Consider the following 21,231-nt stretch of genomic DNA (forward strand, 5'->3'; position numbering starts at 1 on the left):
TGTTGATGTTTAGATTGAAGACGAGCGATGCGTGAGCTTACCGGGGTCCGAATATGTCTGTGAGGTCCCGTTTTTTACAACACTTTTTCCGCTTAGTTTTCTTGACGGTTCCGGCACGCTTGGGTATCTTGGCCGATGTTTTCTTTTTCGACCTTCGTCTAATTTTTCTCGTAGTACCAGCTGCTCGGTGCGCGCCGACAAGTCTGTTGACGCGGGCAATGTTTGACTGACGCGCTAATCCGCCGGCTCGGCTTTTATAACCACTACCCTTCATGAGTTTATCAATTTTTTCTTCAGCAGCTCTTTTCAATTTGTGTCCTGATTCTATGAATCGACTCTTGACTGCCTGTTTGAACGGAGTGTCGTTTCTTACGTCTGTCATGACGTTCATCCCTGCACGTAGTGCTTCTCTTCCGACCGCGCGAGCACCACTGGACAGCAGAGGTAGTATTCGACGAAACAGGCCTCCCAAGAAGCTGCCGATTCCGTGCCCGCGTTGATGCGGTGTTCCTCGGTAAACCGTCTCAATGCCTCCACCGCCGAGCTGATTTTCGTAATGTTGTATATAATGAGCCATGTCGTACCTGGTATGTTTTCCCTCTCTCTCTTTTGCTGAGCGACTCCTGTGATTCCAGTCAATTACTGAACGCGTCTAAAATGCAGCGTTACCGTCAGTGTCCCGCTCGTGAATGGTGCTGGACTACCGAATTGATCTCTTATATCGATCTCGATGGTTTGAAAGTTCGTGAGCATCAGTGGTACGTAGTACAGTGGCGATAGTGTTTTCATCTCTGATTCGCCTTGTAAGATATTGTCTTTGCCGCATGTTTGAATGACTCGTAACAGCGGGGTGTAAACATCTCCAACGATACATGGTTCCACCAGATCGCAATAAATAAACATCTGGCAGCCGGGGATCCTTGATGATTTGTTGGTTTCGGATAGCTTGCAATCTGATACCTCAACTGCACCTTCCCCAGGAGTATTGTAATGCGTGACACAGGTTATCGTTTCATTTTTCACTGGCGCATACCCCCGAGGGTGTTCAAACGTAAGTGGATAATGAATTTCGGCCAGCCCGACTTCCCAGTCTCCCGTTAGTTGAATCTGACGCAGTAACTGGGTAATGTAACAGCACGTCCGATTCTCCGGAAAAAACTGCATCGAGCTGTTGCTCGGTAAAGTTAGGTAAAACTGATCCCGGGACATTTTCTTTGATGCACGAGTCGAACGGTGAACACTCAACGACTGCGAGACATGCTGCAATAACACGCTATTTTATCATCCCCGTGGTTCCCCCTCCACACGCTGAAGTTCAGGGTCGTAGAACAAGCCGTCGATTACTTCGCCGTTGAGATCTTCCAAGACGTACACTATCGGTGAACGTGCAAGCACTCGTCGGATCTTGAATAATTCTTCGCTCCAGTTTGCCGCGTAGCCTTTTTCAAATGTTCCCTTGGTTTTACTAATTCGTACAAAATCATTCTTATGGAATCTCGGTTTGCCATTTGGACGCGGAGGATAACGCTTTTCCATGTGGGCACGTGCTGTAGCAGCATTGCGAAGCGTCACTTCCGACGGCGCCATGCCGATGCTCGAGTGAACTGTATTGTTGTAGGCTTGCACGATTTGTGGCAAAACATCGACGTAGCGTTGCGTCTTTTTATGCGTGAAGTAACGCCACAGGCGTTCTTTGAGTGTATGATTGAATCGCTCCACGATAGCTGCTTTCACATCGGGATTACGAGTAACACGATATCGTATTTCATTGTCGCGAAGTATCTTCTGAAAAGTACTCCCGACAAATTCTTTACCTTTGTCCGTTTGCAGTAGGTCGGGTCTGCGCGGCGTCGTGTGTAACACTTGCTCGAAACCTTCAGCAACGGTTGCGGCTGTCTTTTGTTTCAGCGGGACCACCCATGCGTACTTGCTCAATACATCGATGACCACCAGGAGATAGCGGAAACCGTTGTTGCGGCTCTTCATGGAACTCAGGTCAGCCAGGTCAGCTTCCCATACGTCGTCTATGTTGGAAACGTTGTACCTTGCTCTCGGAAATTTCCTGTGCACGGGCTTGTGTAAGGTGTAGGCATTCTGAGCTGCCAGCCATTTTCTCACCGAATCGCGAGAGTTGTTTTCGCGTGCAACATCTTCCAGAATTCGTGCTCCCGCGTAACCGGCAGTATGCGAGGGATTGTAATACGTTTCTTCAAGAAGAGTCGTCATTTTTCTTCAGCCGAAGTGTTTTCCAACCGGATTTTGCTCCGGTGGCGCGTTTGCGTAGAGCGTATCCTGCGTCGTGAGAACGGCTGGTCACGGGTGTAACGTTTGCGGAACTTCGTCGCTTCGTCGGGGAACTACTGGCGTGTGTCGATAGTTGTTGCGATGTTACCGTCGGTAGACCCGGAGTGTCGAATGTGCGTATGTCTTTCCAAAGCGTATCGTTCCCCACGTATTCTCGGGGTACGTTGATCGTCTGAAGAAACCGTGCAAACTGACCAGCCCCTGTAGGAGTAAAAGTCTTCCTAGATCGCATGGCATGATTGACCAGGTCGACGATGTTTGCGCCGGGAACTGTAACGCCGTCTAACGAGACGGTTCCTGCGGCATCCCAAGAAAATCGTTCTGGTACGCTGCCGAGTTCGCGCATCAGCATTTCGGCCTTTGCACGATACTTCCTTGGTACCGCTGACGCGACTTTCTTTGCGCGCGCTTGAACGTTGCCGGGACTCGCAGCTACGGTGGGAGATATCATTGATTCTTCGGCTGTGTTTCCGTCTTCTTCTTCCTCCTCCTCCTCTTCCTCCTTCTCCTTTTCCTCGAGAACGTCTAATTTCATGGGTTTGCGTGCGTCGTTTGCAAAAAACAAATATCGTTGAAGTACCTGCTGATAGAGTTTCCATTTTTCTGCGTCGTCTTTCGACGGTTTGTTCAAGATGTCCTTCATCTCGTTGTCGAGTCTTGAAACGGGATCGGTGTGTGTGGTAGTTGTATTTCCAGGTGAAAGCGTAGTGGCTATACCCTCGCTGACGCGTTGTTGAAATCTCTCCATACTCTCCATAGGAATTAAAACCATCTTTGTTTTGTCGGAAATTGACCACCAGGAATAATTCCCGTACTTCCCTTTCATCTTGAAATTAATACTTATAACAATTATTGATATGGGCAAGGTTAGGTATTTTAAATAAATCCACTCGGTTTGGGGGTCAATCAATGATGATTTATTACCCCAGAGGAGGAAAACCTCAGCAGGAACTGAGTAAAAACCTCCTCGAAATCGTGTACAATGTATGTGTGAATGAATGTTAGATTTATGAGTGGATGTGTGCACTGGATGTATCTAGAGAGAGAATTGTGACGCTTCGAGTGAAGACACAATAGGGGTGAGCTCAACCGCCTTACAAGATGCTAGCGTGGAAGCTAGTTACACGATAATTATCAAGGCGATAATTAATTCCCCAGTGGGAATACAAGAGAGAGATGGAACGGCCGAGAGGCGCTCCTTTAATGGCCGAGAGGCGCTATTTTTATGGCCGAGAGGCGCTTTTTTTATGGCCGAGAGGCGCTATTTGAATGGCCGAGAGGCGCTATGTCATGGAGTGACGACGAGTGTCGACCCTCTTATGCCGCAGTGGCGTTGTCTCAGTTATGTATCAACACAACCATCGTGACAAATACGACTTAGCGTCAGTTCAAATCAGAGATTCGAATCATAGGCTCACCAAATTGGAGAGGAGCCTGAGTGCTGTCTGGCTCACGCGTATCAAGCAACTGCCCGTGCCAGCACGTGTTGACCCGGCGTTTCTCCGACTTACCGTACTGCGCATGTCAGGTAGCCATTGTTTTCGAGTTCTGCACAGATTTGAAGGTGTGTGTCACACGTAATCACATACGCGTATCCCAATACAAGTAACTCTGCCGTGTAGGCACGATACACACCCAATACAAGTAACTCTGCCGTGTAGGCACGATACAATCTTCTTTGTACGTTCCATTTTGCTACTTGGAGAAGAGGCTGGAAGCTAAAGTCCCGAGTAACGGAGTGAGCAAGAGGGTGAGAAATCCGTTCCCACGTTGAACAAGAAAACGTTTTTTGGACTTCCAGGTGCCCCGGTTGCTGGCCAACCGCCGTAATGTCTGTTTATGACGTGCCAGACGATTTTTCTGAATTCTGGACAGTGCTACGTTACCCTCCAAGGTGTTCAATGCACACTCACAAATAGTCTTTACCAGCGAATTGTCGGCCGTGCGTAGCAATGCCGATCTCTGCAACGGGTTCAATTTCTGCAGAGCGTGCAGCGCTACTGCGTTTGCTTTGGTGAAATCGGCACGAGCTCTGCGACCGGACGCGGTACGGCGTATTCGAGGCATCACAGCTGAACGACTGGAACCCGGTGCGCATTGGTGACCTTTATATCCTTTCGCGGAACGTAGACATAGTGATTATCGTCCGAAGGGAAGATGTTTGATCAGAAACGGCAATTCTCCGGAGTGGATTGCTTCAGGTCGAAAAGCAGATATCCGTGTGGCGCTGCGGTAGCGTCGTGATAGGCCTCTTGAAGAAACCTCGGATCTTCGGGATACACCTGTCTGGCAAGGTGTTGAATTTGGGCACGATCCCGTGGATTTTTGAAGAAGACTACGTAGTTTGCGTTGAGGGAAATATCTCGTTGACCGTTGCCCTTGTGAAAGAGATTTTGTGTTATGTAGAAAACGCTGAGGTTCTTATGATGACAGACCTTGGTAAAAAGATCAACGACGACATTGTTTGAAGCCTCTTGCATCAGATCGTCGATTACCAAAAGTTTCGGTTTTTTGTCACCCTCGTAATCAGCGTGTCGCGGTAACCCCTCACGGTACTCTATACTCTTGTCCCCGTCGTACAACGGCTGCCATTCGTCAAAGTACCATATCACACGACTAAATCTTGTGTCGCACATTGACGTTCCATGACGCAGAAAGTTCTTGACGAAATTTGATTCACCGCATCCTGATGGCCCGGCTACAATGGCCGAAAACGGATGTTTCCAACGTGTGTCCGTCATCGAAGAAGAAGAAGAAGAAGAAGAAGAAGAAGAAGAAGAAGAAGAAGAAGAATCCAGGGATAATGCGGGATCTATAAAAAATTGAAACAATTGAAAACACGTTCTTTTACTACGCTAGCTTGCTCGCGGCGGCGGCGGCGGCGGCCGCGGCGGTACTCCCTTCGTGCGCTGACCATGAGCTTATCCAAGCGCACGCGGAAGCGTAACCGCGCAGGTACGAGCTTATCGGCGCGGTCTCGGTCGAGCTGATTGTGCGTGAGGCGCGTACGCCATGAGCTTATTCGTACGCGTGCGCGCAGTGATATCAGCTTGAAAACAGCGCGCCCCGCCGCGGTTTACGAGATGAATTTTTACGAGCAATGCGAGATTTTTTCACAATTTTTCATGCGTAGGGTTTAAGCGTGGTACTAACCTTTATACAGTTTGGCGGGACACATACAAGAGAGTATTTGATGGGTTGGCCTGGCGTCTCGCTGGTTGGAATAACAGGCGGTTGGGGTAAGAATCCCTTCGGTGTCCTCTGTCTGTCCGTCTATTTGTTTGTCTGTCTATCTATCTGTCGCTCAAACGTGCGCGTGGCTTGCCGTCTGGGTGTCTGTACTACCGCAGGGTGAGAAGACGGAAGCTGTGGTGTGCAACTGCTCGGAGTCTGGGATCTTCGTCATCATCCAGTGCGATAACCGTAGGGCAGCGTATCGAAACTCGTGACGCAACAACGCCTTTTCACGTACACCGGTTTACACGTTTTGTGCTCGGAGCGCGTCACGACTGCGTGCAGTTCCGTTCGGCGAATGGCGCGATACTCCAAGGGAATGGGTGCAGCGGCTTCTACCACCATCCGCTTGATGGCCTCGAAGTTGATTTTCGAGCTCGTTGCGTGATTCAGTGATATGCCTTTCACCTTGCAAATTTCCACCTCTTCGCCATTCGGACGTGTAATGATGAAAGCATAGAATTTTGGCCCTCCCGAGACGAAAGCGCGTATAAAACTTCCACGGCCGTAAGACGCCAACTCGTCCGTCAGGTCGCCAAGAAAGTTACCCGTGGGAGGTTCATACTCGTTTGGCCTTCGGAGGTTTCGGGTATAAATTACTGAATCGGTGTCGTAATAGAGCACGCGCCGATCGAGCTTCTCAAGGAACGAGAAGAGCTTCAGCCGAGCCTGGGCAGTGGTGTACGAGGCAATCACGACGTTTGCCAGCGCTGACGGTTCAACGCTATGTTGCGCGTGCGACCAACGCACGTACAACACTTCGTCGTTCACGGGCAGCAAACCGGACACCTCGACTTCAGGGCTGGTCAAAAGCTCGAGCAGCTGCTGACGCGTCTTTATAACCTCTGTTTTTACCAGATTCTCGCGTTGCCCGAACTCGCCCCAAAACGAATTTAAGCATAATTTGGAAATTGATCGCATGCCGGGATTCTTAGCAATACGGTCGCGATCTAGCCGTATACCCTCGACCCGCTCATACTCATCAAGGTAGCGCATTCGAGCCGACTCGTCCTCGCATTCAGCAGGCCAGCCGCTTGCCTCTTGCTTAATCTTGAGGAAGGTGTCGATATAGCCGGCGAAGTGCCCACCTTGACGAGTAGTCGGGTCAAACGATGTCACCGTATACGACCAGATCTCGCTTATGCTCCTGATCTTGTATCCCATTTCCACGGCTTTTTTTTAATTCGATCGACACCCACGTGCCCTCGAATTCTCGCGCAGCCTCGTCATCATGTCTACACTCGTCCTAGTTCAAACTCTGACAACATGAGCGGCACAAGGCAAACATGAGTTTGTCATGCATGCGCACCGGCAAAACAGGGTGATAAAGATTGCGAGGCGGTAAAACTCGGCATTTGATGAGCCCCTCAACTCGCGTGATGTGGCAACCGCTCGACCCTGTCAAGAGCTTACACTCCTCTCCAACGTAGACCGTCGGGTGGCCAACAGGGAACCTTCCATTCTTACAGATGAACGGATACAACGAGCAAACATCGACGTATCGTATTTCCTCGTACGCGTTGCCCGTTGCATCTGTTTTCACCTCGTAGTATCGGGAAGCGTTCCCCGTTCTACCGCCGTAGAACGCATCACGCGGATTGAGTGCTTCGCTCGTGGCAGTGCCAGCGATCAGCGGGTGTGTTGCCACGTACTCCTTCATCTCCTCGTTCTCCCTCAAGCTCCGATCAAACTCGCATTCCCACTGTTCCGTCACGCGGTAACCCAATTCGCGCATACGGCTGATCTTTGCACGAGTTTCCTCGTAACGCCTATCCAACGTCTCGCCGTTGACGCTACGCCTATCGCGGTCGATTCGTAAACATTTACGACAGCCGTGCCAGAAACAACCGTGAAACTCGTAGACGTGTCGCGTACCGTCGCCCGCGACATGGTATCCGTCCACCTTGCGACCCGTCTCCGGAATCCGAAACTCACGTCCGTTTCCGGCATGCCTGATGTCAATACCCAGCTCGCGCTCTTTCACGACCAACCACTCCAGAGCCTTACGAGACTGGGCATCGGCAAGACGATAGCCGCCCGGTGGCAGGATACCTATTCGCTCCGGTTGTAAACAATTTTTACGTCACAGCACCGAACAAGCCGAGGCAATTGTCGTGCTCTCGGTAAAGGGACACACTCTGCCGCACTCCAGAAATATGTCCCTAAATGCTACGCACGCACGTCGCAGAATATCCACGTCCGACCGACAGTACGACAACAATTCCGCGTCAAAGTCGAACAGATGGTCGTTCGCTACAGCCTCGTTGTACCATGAGTAAAACTCTGCTCGCGCATCGCTACTCATGGTATCCGGAGAGTAAAACTTCGCTGCGGGGAGCGGTCCCACGTAACCCACGTTTTCAGGGGTATTGAAAAGGTGGGGAAATACACCTTTCACGGAAGTAGTCGGTAGTCCAAAAGCCTTCGGTAGCGCTGATAATGCCATAGGCATATATGCTAAGGAATCTAGAAATCGGGTGTGACCCTTTTCGAGCATAATGATCTTACTGCCGCTTAGGATGACCTGCGGCGGGTTTCCATCCCGCTCAACCATATGCCGCAGTATGAATTGCGCGTCAAAACCTTTTGCATTGTGCGCAATGCATACGATGCGGGCAAAGTCCTGAACGGGCCGAGTAGCAAAGTCTACCAACTCCTTCACCGGTTCCCTCCTGAAAACAAACTCACGTACGAGCCCGCAAGCGGAACAGCCGTTCGATATATCGGGATCGTGGATACATTGCGACACACTTGTTGCGCTACGCACAAGTTCGGCACATGTATGTTTGTCGTCGCGTCACCGTCTACCGTCTCGCATTGCTGCGTTTCGAAATCATAAAAAATGAAGATGTAACGTTTCGGTCTTGTCGCGTCTTTTAGCGGCGTCATGAAGCAGTAGTGATTGTACGGGTTGCAGCGGCACGTGACGCAAAAACGGGTTTCACAAATGTGTGCCCTCCGCGAAAGATTTACGAATCGCTTGCAATTCCGGCATATACGCAGCGTTGCACAAACGGAACGACGCGGACTGAAGGAGCCGATCCTGCGGTGGTACTCCAGACAACCGTTACCGCGGAACACGCGTCTGCAATCGGGACACTCGATTTCGCGAGACTGGCTGTTGCACGGTGGCGATGCGAGGCATTGCGGGCACTTTACGGAACATCGGTGTTCGTACCCGTTGTTGAATTTCCTATTGCAGGGTTGACAGAAGAAGGCCCCTGCTGCCGCCGCGGTTAAATTCACAATTGGGCTATAATGCTGTTCTTCGGGATAATACAGCAGATTCAATCGGTGCCTGACATCGCCTGTTCCGTTTGCTCTCACCACGGCAGTACCGTCGTAAAATGCCGCTTCGCCGGTACCTAGCCTCCCCAACTCGTACACTGTGATGAGGAATCCCTCGCGTGCCAGATAGTTCTGGAACTGTGCGATTTCATGCACTATGCACCCCGTTGGCGGAATCTCGACACCGGCGTTCGCAACAAGATTACGCGCTTCTGCACGCTGGAAACTGGACCTAGCGAATCTCACCATCTCGTAATGCTCGTGCAGAGCGCCACTGCGGTTCGAGCCTCTCTCGGCGTGAGCCTTGGCTACAACGAGGGCACGAGGTAAACACAACCCGTCACTGTTGACAATCTGCACGACGGATTTTTTAAGTACCCCCACGTGCGTGATCGGCTTCGGCTTTCCGCGACCCTCCGGTACTCCAACACTGTGTACCGTCACGGTGAAGACGCTGTCGACGCCAATCTCTGATGCGCTCTGGGCTACGCTGAAAACTAACTTCCAGAGGTCACTGTACCGCGAATCCCTCACCGGCCGGAACGATAACCACGCAGGACCATGATTAAAACTCTCCGCGCTAAACGTGAAACCTATGTAGTCGCTACTCCGAAACGTTGCTACGGCATAAGCATGCAGGTCTCTGAACGCGTCCTCCAGCCACTCCACTAGATTAACACCCGATTCAGGGGCCGCGATCTTCATTCGCAACTCACGCCCTGTGACCGCGAATTTACGAATGAATTTCGTTGATTCACCGATAACCGTGAAACGGTTACCCAGTGAATCAGCCCCGTCATCGGGTGCCTGACTTGACTCCTTCTCGCTCGCGGCTTCACTCTCCAGCCCCGATTCTCTCCCCATGTTTCCAGAGTATGCACCCTCTGTCTCGTCGTCGTCAGCATCGTCGTCGAATTCAAACGCCACATCGGAAGCTGTCTGTGTCTCGTCATCGTCATCGGCATCGTCATCGTCTGACTCTAATGTCACGTCAGAATCGTAATTCGGAGCCCTCCGGGCCCTACCCCCGCCGATCTGTATGCCCGAGGTACTGGCGCCCTCGTTCACGCGAAACGGTCCGACAGTTTGCATAAGACCCCCTGTTGTACATATAAAACAAAAATAAGACTAAGCCCCCATGGTAAAGCGTCGTCAATCCGCAAGTATAGTTGAATTTCGCGGTTTTACTAGAAACGCACACCCTAGAGTACCCGCGTGATCAGCTCCCCTAGAAAATATCCTCGTCCATCGCCGGCGGAGTATAACTCATCTGAGTGAATATTCCACTCCCGGGTGTCTGCGGCCACGAGAATATTATCGCCTCATCCATTGGGGATATGGAATTATTGTCTTCTTCTCCTTCTGCTACCGCCGGCTCATGAGCATCGACCGAATCTAATCACCCACCCCCACCAGAGAAGAAATTGCTCGTGAGTTCATATCAAAATACCTAGTCTGCATTTTTTGTTTTCAAACTTTTTCTATGTACCTTGAATTTCCAACACTCCTGACGGACCTGGACGTGACAACACTAAGGTCGATGCCTGTGATGAATCGATTTCTGCAACGGACACAATAACCTTCAGTACATGCGTGAAAGAAGAATTCTAGAACTCTTGGAACACCGCTCACGCACAACGTATTTACACACGGGTACTCCATGATATACGGCATATCGTACAGACAAATCATCTGGACTTACCGTCACGAGCTCCGACAGATATCGGCTCCTCGGCGGTCATATCGTTCACCATCGTCTCATTCACCCCTGCCTCTCCCGCAATCGCCAACTCCTCGCAGGCAGCACAGCCCTCGAGAAGAGCTGCCTCGTTCTCACTGGTATCATCCATCATGAATTCTAACACAAGGAAATTTTGATATATCACTCGCGCACAACGTATTTATACGCGACAACTCCCTGCTACGTCACAGCGTACGGACAATCATCCGGACCTACCGTCACGAGCGGTAGAAACCGGGTCCTCGGTGGGCCTCCCCAGCGCTACTCCTTGCGACGCAATCGTCTCATCGGCAACGTCGACGACGATATCGCAATTGAAACAGAATCGTTGTTTCCGCCAACACTGCGATTTTCTAACTGAGAAGATCTCCGGGCCCACAACTATTTATAAGTTCAACAGGTTGGGTTTTGTTTAGGCCAAATGCTATTACAATACGTTACCACGCCGCTTCTTGAGCTAAGTATACGAAATTTTACTATGGTCCGCTAGCGTAAATCTTCCGCGGCGGTTCGCGGCGAGACACCCGCAGCCAGGGTGAAAATAAACCAAAGCTATCCGGACCCAACGCGGAGGCTGCCTGCTACATATGGCAAAACAAATCTATTGACAGCGATAATCATGGTTTTCTCATAATTAAACAAAGTTGTACAGCTGACGTCATTTAACTTGCATGCCCTAAAGCCTACTTTGATTAACGGGAGAACAGGTATTCGTCGAGACATATGAAATTTAGAGATAAACTAGAAAACGATCCGATGGATTCGCTCGCAATTCCTACCTCAAATCGTGGAGCTGATTCGGCGGTTGGTGACGGTTAGAAACAAGTGTATTTGAGAATAATGTTAATACTCTTCTCATGCGACGTCTATGTATACCGCCATCGATAAACTGCAACTGTTTGTACCACCCTCAGAATAGGAAACGAGTTATAAACCTAATGCATACTGGACCTATGGAGATTGTAGACTCATCTTGAGACATCAAAATGATACAGCCGGCGAGACCCCCCTTTTGTATTCCTTCGTCCACTGAGGCATAACAATCAACATACCGTAAGAGCGTACGTTGGAAAAACAGGGACCAGCCTACCGTCCGACGCAAGGCCCAAACATTGCAAGCATAACACGGTCCATGCTGTATACACCCACAGCTCTTCCCATCATCTTTCTTCTGTTACAATGATGACGTATACGTCCCTCGATAGACTGCAACTGTTTGCACCACCCTAGGGAACGGAAACGAGATATAAACCTAATGCAGACCTACGGAGCTTGTAGACTCATCTTGCGAATACCAAATGATACACCCGGTGAGGCCCCTTTGTATTTCCTCGTCGACCACTAAGGCATAACAAACAACATATCCTATGGCTGTCCGTTGGAAAAGCGGGGACCAGGCTACCGTCCGGCGCAAGGCCCAAACATTACGGGTATAATGCGGTCCATGCTGTACACACCCACAACTCTTCTCATCATCTTTTCTGTTACAATGATTACATACCGGGACAATCTCTTGAAACTATACATATAATGCGCATGCGCGAGTTTTATCGGCTGCTCGGGCAGGTTGGCCACTCCGAGTTTCAGCTGTCAAACTCTGTTTCTGGCGGCGCCGTAGTTCATACGAATTTTTGAGGTTAGAATCTCAAACAGTCGAGGTAGTGACTCGGAAAGTTGATGCTAATGCTCTTTGAAAATTGGCTTTATTCGACTAAAATGAGAAATCTGTTCAAATGTTGGGTGCTTGGAAGAAACGCAGCAGGTAGGTGCGAACACTTTATTCAATCATTTTTATTATTTCGTACATTAGAAATAACAATGGAACTTTTATCTATCAACAAGTGATACGGCCCAAATAATTACATCTCTGATATTCACTGTTATCTGCCCATTCAATTTGTCAGACGTACAAAGATCATCGCCACTTTCAAGCAACTAAGCAACTTTCTCACTCTCTTGTGATTTCAGGCGGTAATATTGAATTGTATCACTTTCGAAAATGAGACATTAAACCGAGCGTTCAAGAAATTTAAATATCTCACTATCTGTAACGGAACTGTGAATCTTTTTTTTCTTGAAAATAGTTCAACAAAATTTACGAATATGTTTTTGGTTTTGGATGACCTTGAACAACACTGTATTAATAAACTAGACTTCAAGCCTTCATTCTTTTTCAGATACGTAGACGACATAATTACAGCTGTCCCTTCGCATAAAGTCGCAGAAATGCTTTCAGTTTTCAATAGTTTCCATCCGAGACTACAATTTACGTCCGAATTAGAGTCTAATCACCAAATCAGCTTTTTAGATGTCCTGATTATCAATGAAAATCAGCTCATTAAAACTGATTGGTTCCACAAGGCTACTTGGTCACAAAGGTATTTAAATTACCATTCTCACCATCCCAGATCATACAAAATTGGAACGATCAATTGCTTAGTTGACAGAGCGATCCGACTCTCAAGCATGGAATTTCACAATAAAAATTTGTCCTTGATTCAGCAGGTACTATTTAAGAACGACTATCCACCTCGCCTGCTCAACAAACATATAAAGTTTAAATATGATTTCATCTTGTCATCTATTAGCCCTAACAGCAATTTCGATACAACTACTACACAGACCATTCAAAAAAACTATATTTCCATCCCTTATGTAGCGGGTTTGTTTGAGTCACTTAATAGAACATTCTCCAAATACAAAATTCAATTTGTGGGCAAATGTGCACATGATATATCCTCGATGTTTGATTCGGGTAAAGACCCCTTACCCCTGGTCAATGGCTCGGGTGTAGTTTACAAAATACCTTGCAATCATTGCAACAAGGCTTACATAGGCCAAACTAGTAGACAACTACACACCAGGATTACCGAACATAGACGCAATATCCACGAACACGAGGATAATTATACTGCATTGACGAGACATGCCATCGATTTCGACCACTCTTTTAACTATTCTCAAGCTAGCATTATTGATGTTGAACCTTTGTATTATAATAGGCTTCTGTTAGAAATGTGCAATATCCTAGCACATCCTAATTCTGTCAACCGTAAACAAGACATAGAACACCTAAGCAATATTTACACCTCTGTGATACGACCATCGTAATTTGTCCATTACCGACTGAGCTTGCTCTCGATTTTACCTTCTTAACACAAAAAAATTTTGTTTTCCGTTTAACCCGTTGACTCTGCGTTGCTCTGATAACTATTGAGATCGACCTCTTCCCACTACACACTAGACGTTCCACTGTGCTTATGTGCTCTGACTCAACCATAAGGGCTGTGTATTTTAATTCTTTTAACAAACCATCTATAATTATGAATTCGTGGGAGTTACGTGTCGCTAATGCAGTGTGTTTCGTTTTTTGTCGTTTTTGCCTTTTTGTTCTATTTATTCTTCAATTATCAACACGCTTTTATGTAATTGGAAGTGTTATCGCATATGAGGTAATCTCTCTTTTATACTTGCTTCAACACCTTTGCATATTATTTACATCAATATGTCTTATTTTGTCAAACCTATTTGTATATTATTTTTTATTTTGTTCGTGACAGATATTTAAATAAAATTGTTCTGAGGAGGGCCCCCACCAGGGTCGAAACGTTAACACAATAAAAAGTGTTTTGAGTTGTGACCTTCATATCCAAGAATAACTTTAATCAACAAATCTCCAAGGTCAAGATAAATCTTCTTCAAATTTACGAATAGTCGATAGCCAATGTATTTTTTCCGATTAACAAATTATTGCTACTACTATTTAAAATTTCCGAATGATTATCAGAATTTATTTCGCAAATTTTCAATGATGTTCGATTGAATAAATGAAGAGAACCTAATACTCAAATTAAAAATTCAAGTAATATTAGATTTATTAAAATGATTTCTGTATTTCATGTTAGTGCGGTTCAAAACAAAGAAAATCTAATCGAAAGCGTAGAACTCAGGAACGTAAATCACATCCTGTGACACAAGTTGAAAATCAAGTTTCCCAAAATGCGCCTCAATGTCACAATTAGCTTCAAGGACAATCATGTTTTAGAGTAATGTCAGAACATTATTACGAGGATCTTGACTTATCGGATTCAAGATTGTGTCCATTGTTCCATCAAAATAAATGAATATCTAATTTTTAACCAAGTTTATGAAGATTTTTTTCCAAGTAATGTAATCCGATACAATATCTTGTTCATAGTCCTCCGAACATCACCTTCTAACAAGGATATTTGGAAAGAGTCCCTTTGTTGCAGAAACCATTATAAAATTCTTGGTTTTCAATTCGTGCTACTGAATAACTCTGTGTCCCAGGTTCCATTTTCAATCTCAAAATGGGATTTTTTTTGCTCCAGATAATGCTAACATGAAGTTCAGAAATAATTGCGGTACATGGAGATTCACAAGCTTTCAGTCTTAGCGTAGGACCCTATAAAGAGTGTAAAATTGAATTTGGTTTCAAGTTATCGTGCAACTAGCTAGCCAGATGACACCGTCAACTAAGATTAAATTTAAAGACATTTTCAACTGAACTTATTCAACAGTTCTAGATTTAGATTGATTCAGTTTGCCCAGCAAAATTCAACCCTACAATCTAATTGAGGACTTGAAAAACTATTTATCTGAATTCAATGCCAGAGAGAGCAAAAGTAAGCTTCAAAATAAGATACCAAATCAAATGGTATAAAGTTTGAAAAACAATGCTGGTCAATAATAATGCTTAAATTACAATGGTGCACAGAATGATTCCTCGGTAGAATGAATTGGCAGCAACGGTTAAGGGAGCTTTCCAGTGTGAAATTTTCAAAAAATCGATTTTTTTTTTTTTGCTTTATCGAATAGTATACACTCTTCCGAATATTCCCTGAAATTTTCATGCCGGAATTCAGATTATTTCGGTTACTGTACAGCATTTCTTGGAAGAAGGTAACGGAGCGCTACAGCTGCCGCGTCGGCCGTCTGCCCGTGCGACCGTCATTTCTATTGTCTCGTTACTACCTGCACGTACATGAACTTGGTTCGCCAATTGTCGAAAATGTGAATTCGGACTATTGCATAATTTGCCGTTAATTAGCCGTAAATTAGTCGCGCGACTGATTTTTTTGTCGCACTCGATTTTCAAAAAAAAAGCGGTGTACGGGCGCAAACACTCAAAACAATAACGAGAGCTTCAATCACTGTGTATGGCAACTAGCCCCAAAGCACGTATTCTGCGGCAAGCAGATAGTAGAAATCGCTACGCAGTGTGCTGTGTGCACCTTCAATGAAGGTTACGACCCAATTTTAAAAATTTTGGAGACGATGGGATGCACGATAGGGCCGAGCGCCGCAGATTTCGCCGCTAAATACAAGAATGCGCGCATCACCCAAGCAAACCGCCGGGCGTCCCTGGATAGCAAAGAGGCGAGGACAGCTCGTCGGATTGAACAATCCATTGAGCACGATCTTTTCGAAGAAGCAGAAGGGATATTGTATGGACCTGGCATCGCTGATTGACCGTAAGTAAACGATTTACCTAAAATTTCCTCACTTGAAACTTTGAACGCGTTTTTCTCGAAACAGCATTTTTCAAAACGGTGGCCAACTTGGAGGGCAGAGTTTTAAAGCTATCGAGTTGAATTTTTTACACAATATTCTTAACGTCATTGTTTATCGTGCTATGGAAGCTTTTTTTTTTTTTTTGACATCTTCCTATTTTTTTGTAAAAAAAACTGCCAAAAAAAAATGCTAAAATCGATACTTTTTGTTCAAACCGGCGCCATTTTTGCAAAAAAAAAAAAAAAGAAAAAAGCTTCCATAGCACGAAAGCCAATTATATACCGATCAATAATCTTTTTGTGTTTTTTGTCTCAGATCAAAATTGTGACCCCCAATGTGGCCACCACATCCAAGTGCATTTTCTGCAACAATTGTTTCATCATTTTTATAGATACTAATTAATAAATAAATCGATCTTTAAAAAATTGTTTTGTATTCTTCAATACCCAATTAATATACAAAAAAAAAACCAGACCGATTAGATTATTTTTTCTTTAAAAAAAAAAATCGCGAAAAACAGCGATTTTTCGGGCTGTCACACTGGAAAGCCCCCTTAAGTAACAAACTTATCGCTATTGGCTCGATCAAAGTAAAATGATGGGATATTCAGCCATTATGATCTGTAGTATGTCTCGCTCTTCAATTTTGCCTCAACTGATGTTAAGAAGGTGGCGATGGCCTGATAAAATTCACTCCGGCACCTGATGTCTGACGAAACAACCAGGTTCGATGGTTCTAATGATTGCACCGCTCGAGAAACCGGGATCCTTGCCACCTAAACGTTTTGACCATCAGGTAAGGCATAATTTTCCTCGTGTTAATTAAAGTTTAAACTTCAAGCCTGCTGAAAAAAAAACCAATTTTATCATTGAATCCATGTTAAAATATTGTTATTGTCAAAGATCACGTAATTGGAAATTTATCTACATGCTTCCATGCCTGACAAATTTAGTCCCGCTTTGACAATGAATTATTTCGTACCTGAAAATATTAGAAGATATTATTATCAAACAGGATCTTTTGGTATTTTTGAATACAACTAATTTCAAATAAAATGCACAAAACATAAAACGTTAATGAGACGCATTGCCACCAGACATCACCTGGCTTAATGCTCGAAAATTACAATCACAAATTACTGATCGTTAGATATCGGTTGACGTATTGCTTTTGTGAATACCATCTATTGAATTTGTATTGTGGAGTTTTTTCATAGTCCATATTTTTTCGAAATCAACAAAATTCTTCGATTAGCAAATCCACAATATGATCGCGAATATCACGGTAGGATCGCGAGGTTACTGAAATTCGTTCACCTGAACCGCTGAATACGAGGTGAATGAACATCGCCGATCACATCGCGAAACTATTTCCTTGTTTTCCTACGTAATGATGAAGAGGGACATCGATTTCTAGAATTGAAACTCAGAGACAGATCACCACGTGGTATTTAACCAGATAGTTCGTATCCTAATTCTGTGCATACCGGCGACACTGGGAGGGCGCGAAAACCACGATTCTGGTGATACCAGAATTTGATTGGATGAGGGTAACGATCGCGACTGGTATCAGCCAATACAATCATCATTCTCCAGAGTTTCGTAACTTTCCCACCCGCGAATATAAACAACCCCGCCCGCGTAAATTGACCACTTTGCAAAAAGATCGCGCAACTTCAACCACGTGTCTGGCAACTACCTCGATCTTTTTGTGAATTTTTTCATCGTGTTCATTAGATAAAAAAATGCCTAATTACAAGTTTTCTGTGCAGGAAAAGGTGGAGTTAGTCAAACATCATTACCAGGGCCTGTCTTACCGGGAAAATCAGGCCCATTTCGCCGTCACACACCCGGATCGACCGACACCCTCGTTAGCGATCATCAGGAATCTGGTTCTAAAATTTGAAAAATCCGGTAGTGTCGACGAGAGAACCAGGAAAATCTCTCAGCCAAACCGTCAACTGAGCTGGGATACCAAGCTGGACATCTGCTTGACCGTCGAAGAGGATCCATTCAAGCCTATCAGCCGCATCGCCCAGGACTTGGAAATATCTAACGCGTCGGTCAGAAGAGTATTGTGTGAAGCTAAGTACAGATCGTACAAGTTTCAAGTCCATCAAGAACTCTTGGCTGGTGATGACGATAGTCGTCTTCGCTTCAGCCAAGAGTTGATGGAACGTCTGAACGCAGACGAGGGCTTGTTGAGTCGCATTTGCTTCTCAGATGAAAGTACGGTGATACTTGTCGGGAAACCGAACAGGCAGAACACCAGAGCCTGGTGTCGAAACAACCCTCGTCTGTTCATTCAGGCGGGCACGCAGTACCCGTTGAAGCTCAACGTCTGGCTTGGCGCGATTGGCAATCGGCTGATTGGGCCATTTTTTATTGATGGAAACCTCAACGGCGAGAAGTATCTCTGGTTGCTGAGAGAGAGGATTGTACCGGCTCTTAGGCTGTTTGAAGAAGAAATCGTGAGTGTATTTTATCATGTAGAGCTGGCGTTATTATTAGCGGAGTGCGTATGATTTTAAAATGAATAATTTTATGCTTACTACAAGTAACGTATCACATACTGTGTTTAGGGCGAACCCGTTTGGTTTCAGCAGAATGGAGCCCCACCGCACTTCACACGTGCGATGCGTGATTACCTCGACCAACAATTCCCTGGACGCTGGATTGGCAGGGCAAGCCCGGAGGTCGAGTGGCCAGCCCGTTCACCTGATCTCGCTCCCTTGGACTACGGCTTGTGGGGCCATTTGAAAAATGTTCTGTATGCCCAAGGTAGGATTGAAGACCTTGCCGCACTGCAAGCTAGGATCTTGGACATCCTGCAGAACCTGTCTCCGGATATTATATCCAACACGACAAATGCCTTCTACGACCGGCTCGGTTACTGCGCTGCAGCTGCTGGAGGGCATTTCGAGCACTTTTTGAAAGGCAACCAATGGCCAGACGAGGGGTGATCAGAAGAGTGGAGATTGGTCTCCCAGTGTTTTCGGACGATTGTCTTGTAAATTATTGTTTTGTTTCCTAATTTTTCATTAATAGCATGATTTACACTGTAATATTAACTGTTGTTCTTTTTCTCTTTTTATTTTTGGATATCTGGTGAACCCTCTTTGTTAACGGAATATTGATTGTTGTACAATGGAGCTGCAAAAACTTTGTCAACTAATCAATGATGTCGGCGAGGGTTTTTGTGAGTATTGCGTCGGGTACGTTTTCTGTTAATTGCTACTCTTTGTCCTCCTAAGCTTCGTGTTTAAGATGAATAATTTCTTTATTCCTTGTTACTCATTTCTTTTATTTATTTCATGTTCATCGGCACTAATTACTGACTTCTGGAGCACTGCACCGTAACGAATCTACTCTGGAAATACCTTCTACTGGGTCTCAACCATTCATTTATTTTTAATTTTATGTAAATAAAGAATCTGTTCACAATAAACATTGTTTTTACTTACCTACCTCTGTTTGTCCAGACTCCCACTTGTTAATGACATTTCACGTTGAATTTCAGATTTCTTCTTTCAATAAATAACACCCAATTTCTGTATCATTTGATATTTGCTTTTCCGTTAAATTCTTTATCGCGTCGGTTGAATATCTTCCGAAATCAACCACGGTATTGCTGAACGATACTATTCTTCTTAGACAATTCACGCTACGTAAGAATAAACAGCAGCATAACCTCAATCCGCGGCTTTACGCGCGAGAGAATTACAGCTTTTGTTTCATTTTGTGTACGTTGGCGGCTTGCTCAGCAGAAGAAAACATCACCGCGGCGCGATTTCACCGACCAATGAGATTAAATTATTTGGCGCATGCGCGTTATATGTATAGTTTCAAGAGATTGTCCCGGTATTCATCCCTTGATAGACTGCAACTGTTTGCACCAGCCTCAGAAACGGAAACGAGATATAAACCTAATGCATACCTACGGAGATTGTAGACTCATCTTGCGACAACGAAATGATACACCCGGTGAGGCCCCTTTGTATTTCCTCGTTGACCACTAAGCCATAACAAACAACATACCCTAAGGCTGTACGTCGGAAAAGCGCGGGCCAGCCTACGAGCCGTCACAAGTCCCAAACATGACGTGTATAACATGAACCATGCTGTATACACCCGTAACCCTTCCCATTATTTTCTTCTCTTGCAATGACTACGTATACATACCTCGATAGACTGCAACTGTTTGCACCGACCATAGCTCCGAATTCGAGCTCTAAACCTGATGCAAGTTTGATACTGGCCTATCGAGATCGTTGGGTTTTCTGGCGACATATTTATATTTGTCTTACTCCCCATCGTGGAAACGAAATATAATCAACGGCGTAAGCTTGATATAGTCTGGTAAGGAACGCCTGAATCATACGAGGCATTAGAATTTCGTTAATTCTTTTTAGTCACGCTGCAAACGCCGTTTTGTAGAGTGGGGGGTTACACCCTCTATATTCAAGTGAGATACAAAAGAGCGTCAGTCTTGCGTCAACTACGGAAGAATCCTCACGTGAACTATGGCTACATCCAAATCTTCTGCACCAATGGGCAACGTGAATAAAATGTATAAAACATTTACGAAGGCTTCGAAAAAGACTGAGCAAAATCTGCTATTGTCGACAACGTATAGTCTAAATAATTCTTTTACTAAGAAAATAGTCATCGGTCTCGGTCTACGGCTCGACGATCAGTTTGAACCGGTCATCAAACTCGTCAACAACTCCTCCGGAGGCGTGCGTCTGACACCAGCGGCCTGGTCGCGACTCGCAGATGAGTTGGACAATATCTCCGAATACCTTGACATAGAAGGATACACCGATGCCCAATGGTATCTTAATCGGATTGAGCTTGGTGGCTGCAACGTCGAATTGTCAACAGCACACGGTGAGCGAGCCGTCAGATTTGAAATACCTACGGAATCCGAAGTCACCGAATCAGAAGATAAGGAATCAGACTGCCCAGACTCGGCCACCCAGGATGAGAACTTTCAGTCACCCGCCAAACGCCAGAAAGTGTATCAACCCACCATTGTAATGCAGAAATCCACATTCAACGGACTTAAAGCTATATTTGTGTGTGTCGACGAACGGCTACGAAGGCTTCAGCGTTTAGCCCATTCAGTGA

General features: G+C 45.7%; 1 long non-coding RNA gene across 1 annotated transcript in view; it reads left to right on the forward strand.

Annotated features, from left to right (window-relative positions):
- Window positions 1-12,344: 12,344 nt before the first annotated feature.
- Window positions 12,345-21,231, forward strand: part of LOC124296039 — a 32,867-nt gene continuing 23,980 nt past the window's right edge. The window contains exons 1-2 of the long non-coding RNA XR_006905872.1: window positions 12,345-12,538; window positions 15,809-15,814. This is a non-coding gene — a long non-coding RNA (uncharacterized LOC124296039). The remainder of the gene's footprint in view (window positions 12,539-15,808; window positions 15,815-21,231) is intronic.

This window comes from Neodiprion lecontei, unplaced genomic scaffold (genome assembly GCF_021901455.1).
Source record: "Neodiprion lecontei isolate iyNeoLeco1 unplaced genomic scaffold, iyNeoLeco1.1 ptg000107l, whole genome shotgun sequence".
NCBI lineage: Eukaryota > Metazoa > Arthropoda > Insecta > Hymenoptera > Diprionidae > Neodiprion > Neodiprion lecontei.